General features: G+C 42.8%; 1 pseudogene; it reads right to left on the bottom strand.

Annotated features, from left to right (window-relative positions):
• Nucleotides 1-628: 628 nt before the first annotated feature.
• Nucleotides 629-2,015, bottom strand: LOC109375183 (methyltransferase-like protein 17, mitochondrial; annotated as a pseudogene).
• Between the last annotated feature and the right edge of the window lie 3,116 nt (nucleotides 2,016-5,131).

The raw sequence follows: 5,131 nt of genomic DNA, 5'->3' as shown, positions 1-5,131 counted from the left end.
GTGGGTTGCCATGGGCTACCGTGTGTAGCCAGCAGCCAGCGTGAGCGGCCAGCAGCCACAGTGCGCGGCTGTCCAGAAGCCGGCGACTGATCTGCCTCACCCGGGAAGAGCGCAATGATGGTGCCAACTTGGGCCAGTGAAGCAACGTCCTCCACAACTAGACTGAAGAACAAAACGACAGCAACTTGTCTGTTCCCCTTCCCTCAATTCCCCAGCGCTGTTCCCATTCCCCAATTCCCCAATTTAAAAAATCTTAAAAAAAAAAAAAAGTAAAAAATAGTATAATGATTTTTTTCCATACACCCATCATCCAGCTTGAAATAATTGTCAACTCATGGACAATATTGTTTCATATGTGCCCCCACCACTCACTCTGGATTATTTTGAAGCAAATCCCAGTCATCATATTACTTTATAAGTTTTTCAGTATATACTTCTAAAAGATATTTAAAATTTTTTTTCCTTCTTAGAAAACTTTTAATTATTATTATTAAAACTTCAAACACACACAGATACATAGGGGTACCAACACTACCATCCTGGATACCAGGTTAGCTCTAGCCTTGGCAAGCACCACAGAAGAAAACCCTTGGTACACATCCTTGTCAACTCTCGGGAGTCTCCAGCAGGGGACGGAGGAAGCTCAGATGGTGTAACAGGTAAAAGGTGTCCCCAGGAACTGACACGGGCACAGCGATACAAATCCCTGCCATGTCGGCGGGCTGTAATCACAGCATGCTGCATATGCCCATCTGGACAGCACAGGTGACAATGCACATGGTGTGGCCGTTTAAGGACAGGCTGAGTGATCCGGGGCCAGTGATTAGCCTCCTCTGGAGACCCTCGGGCAAGGGTCACCATTGAGAACTTTTCCTCTTTGGGCTGCTTGTTCCAGCTGAAGGGGATGGGATGGTAAGCCTGGGAAAAGCTACAGGCTAGGGGCTTAGAGGCTGTCAACTGTGGACACGGAAGTTCATGAGGACGTGGGGCAAAGAAAACCAGGTCGAGGATCCAGAGGTGACTTCTCCTTTCCCTTAAGGACCAGGTCCCTGGCTTCCATGAGAAGGCTGTGCCCAGCTTTTGTTCCATTTTCCACCAGTATCAGAAAATCACTTGTCTGCGCCACAGGGTGTGAACGACGTCAGTGCGCTCAGCCTTGCTGGGCAGTTCACTCGGAAAAGGCTGAACCACATTGAATTGTACCTTAGGTGATGATACAGGTAGAAGCTCTATAAAAGACACCTGGAACATAAGGTTCTCCAGATTCTGAACCACCTTTCAGTAGCTTTTCTGCCAGATCCAGCATGGCAACCGAACTGTCCACACACATAGATTCACGTATGCTCTGGCCCCAAATACTATGAGCAGCCCAGGTGACAGACCCAGTACCCGATCCAAAATCCATCAAGGTTTGTGGTTGGAACTCTGGAATTTGAGTCTGGACCTCAGTTCTTGCCAGTGGTAGGTAGTTTTACGCAGGGAATGCAGCACTGCTCCACGAAGTTTCTCCTCTGTCTGAGATGAGTCTGGGGTGAGAACAAGGACTGGAAGTGAGGACCTGGGTTTTCCAGGAATTTTTTCTCAAGATGTATAGCCCGCCTTTGCAATTCCTCTGGCTCTACGGGTACACGCCGGCTCCAGAGATAATTGGTCAGTGCTTGCACCTGCTTCTCCGTATTGGGCATCGAGTTCTCGATGCGCCAAAGATGAAAAGCGGCATCAGCTGCATGAAGGCCCAGTCTCCGCTTGTTCTTGAGCCTCCCTTTCCTACCGTTACTCACCGAGCAACAGTACCTGCGCAGTGTCAGTCAGTGCTTGAGGCAGCCGCACCCGTGGCAGCGCCGGATGCCGGGGTGCCGGCGATGCGGCCTCTTCCCCAGAAAATCGGAGTTGTTATCCACTTGGGATACGCCGGGCACAAGGGCAGCGAGAGCCCAGGACTGGGGAGCTACACGAAGGCCACGACGCCATCTGCCTAACGTCAAAAGATACCTCGGGCCGCTCGTGGAGATATTTTAAAAATTTTAATCACAGTGCCATATCGCATCTAAAGAAACGAATAACTCAAAATATAAAAAAATCTAGTCAGTGTTTAAATTTCCTTATCTCATAAATGTGTTTTACACTTTGTTCAAATCAAGATCTAGATGCAATTTGTGTATTGTTCATTGATAGGTGTGTTCTTTCTAATACTCAATAGTAGTCTCTCTCCTGCTAACTCCTGTACACTCCCCCTTGTAGTTTACTACTTGAAGAAATCAGGTCATTTTTTGCCCAATTTTTGAAGAATTCCCAGTCTGGATTTTGCTAATTGCATCCTTGTGATAGCATGTTCCCCTGTTCCCATAATTTTTATAATTTAGTGGTTAGAGCTGTATTGTCTGATATGGTAGCTATGTGTGAAATTGGGAGTTTGAATTGCAATTGAGTTTTGAGATGTACAGTTGCACATATGGCTCTCATTCCTATTCGACAAGGCTGATCCAGAGGCTTGATCACATTTAGATTGGAATTTTCTGGCAAGAATGTTTCATTAACCTGGTGTGGACTCCAGGAGCACTAGTGTCTGATTGTCTCTTTTTGTGATCTTGTAGCCATTTGATGGTCAAGACCTAGATTCATTTCATTTGGGATTGCAAAATAGTTTAATTCTGCCATTCTTTCTTTAATTATTAGCTGGATTACTTCTAGAAGGAGAAATATCCCCTCATCAACTATTTAGTTACCCTGGGGGATAATTTGCATAGGAAAAGCAAGAGATAAATATGTAATTTCTTTGACTTACTAGTTTTCAAAATAATGTTTTCCTCGTGTCCTCCAAAAGTGACTAGTAAATTTTGTTTTTAAGTATCATTATGAACTCGGATCTAAACATATTTGTCTTTCAACCCATTGTTATTGTTTATCGATTGCCTCAGTTTTAGCCAGTGGGAGCCCCTTTAACTCAGCTCCTGAGATTTCACTCAGTCTCAGTATTTTGTTCCATTTTATCTTGCACATTTCCTATCCCAGGCCTGGAAGCAGTCATTTCTCCAATGATCCCTGGTTCCTCTTCAGTGGAAAAGGTATTTATAGGCCACAGTCTGCATGATAGGGGTGCTCATTGATCTTTTTTTTTTTTAAAGATTTTATTGGGGAATTGGGGGATGGGAACAGTGCTGGGGAATTGGGGGAAGGGGAACAGACAAGTTGCTGTCCTTTTGTTCTTCAGTCTAGTTGTGGAGGACGTTGCTTCATTGACCCAAGTTGGCACCATCATTGCGCTCTTCCCGGGCGAGGCAGATCGGTCGCCGGCCTCTGGACAGCCGCTTATGGCAGCTCTTCACGGCTGCCGGCCACGGTAGCTCACAGCAGCCCACTACAGCAGGGGCTGCAGTCTACGCTGGCGCCGGCGACTCACTGCAGCCCAGCTCCAGGTCAAGCTGTTGTTCAGCATCTTAGCTGTAGAGGGCAGTGTCACTGGCCCCCAGGTGGGATCCGAACCCAGGCCCTGTTGCTCAGAGCTGGTGTCCCAAGCCAGCTCTTAAACCAAAGCGCCACTCGGCCGGCCCTGTTCTTGATGGTCATTGTTAGTTCTTATTTTCAGTCAGAACTAGGAACTACAGTTCTTTTGAGCCTTCAGCCCTGTTCTAAATCATGTCTTTTTTACATCTATACTTAAATGGCTCTGTATATTGAACATAAATTAATGAAAATAGACAAATAAACTCATTCAAAGACTAACCAGAAATGTGTTGATTCATCATGTCCTATATGTAAGAATAGTATTTATCTTATTTCCCAGTAAAGGAGACCCTGTACTTGTGAGAAACTCCAATTAAAGCATTTATTTTTAAGACATTAAGTAAATACAGGGAAGTATAGAAAATGAAATAAAGAGATTAGTTATATGTTAAATTCTAAGAGTGTTTATCCCAAGAGGCTGTGTTTATGACGTCAAAGACTTTACTATAAGCCAACAACCTTAATCATTCTAAAACCATTCATGTCCCTGTGTCCATGTGACTTTTGTGCAAGGATGTGTATCAAGGAGTTTAGCTGGGATTATACCATCTGTTGGAGCAATTCACTCACTTCTACAAGTTTTGTCCACAGGGTAGCTATCCTGGGAATAACAAGGTAAGCACAAAGTATGTCTTGTTTCATTTAAGTAAGTATAATATATATAGAAGGAATGTGAATGCTATGAAGTATTCGCAGTGATATATTTTAAGGGGTAAAGATTACATGAGGCATTTCTAACTAAATATTTTTTTTAATGCTTGTAACCAGTAAGCTGTTGCTGTATAATTAACTTTACTTTTGGGTACACCCACACATAGTTCCTGACTTGCCACATCTGGCTATCCATGAAGAATTTGTTTCCATTGCAAGTTCCATTTGCCTTTTGGGATAAACTGGGTTTTTCATAGTCTGCAAAGCAAAGATTGAAGTCTGAGGCACTTGGTATTAGAGTGCATAACTATGCAGAGCAGGACACACTTCTCAATTTTATTAACTCATGCTTGCCAGAATCTGGATACCAGGATTTGAACTGCGTTCTTGGGAAAAAATGTTTATTTACCATTTGCCAGGTATGATGATAAGTGCTGGAGACATAAAAGGAAGCAAACAGGATTCCTGCCCTCCTGGAGTTGGAGTTTTAGAGTAGAGAATCTTAATGATTATACAGATAACTAGAGTCAGTTATAATTGTTGTAGGTGGTAAAAGAAAAATTGTGTAGTCACCAATTTATATTTTTCATTGTTCAAATATTTATTAAGTGCCTGTTGAGGCTCAGGTAATTTGCTAAGTACAAGGACAATCACAGTGAGCAAAACACCAAATACTTCCTAATACAGGTTTTGAGGAAGATAAATATAATCCAACAATAATAAAAAATGTGATGAGTGCTTTGAAAGACAGGTATGTTTCTATAAGATTAATAAGGCCTTTTTTTTTTAACTGAGCATTCTGTAATGCATTTAGGTGAAATAATAGAACATATCTCATATAATAAGGGTAAGAATTATCATTATTTTATTTACATATGTATATGCCAGGTCACAAAGTCAAATGTATTTCATACTGTGGGTCACAGTAAAAAAAAAACAATCTTGAAAGCCACTGTACTGTAGTAGGTGGACCTAT

This window comes from Hipposideros armiger, unplaced genomic scaffold (genome assembly GCF_001890085.2).
Source record: "Hipposideros armiger isolate ML-2016 unplaced genomic scaffold, ASM189008v1 scaffold_910, whole genome shotgun sequence".
NCBI classification, from domain to species: domain Eukaryota; kingdom Metazoa; phylum Chordata; class Mammalia; order Chiroptera; family Hipposideridae; genus Hipposideros; species Hipposideros armiger.
This window is presented reverse-complemented; position numbering and strand designations above follow the sequence as displayed.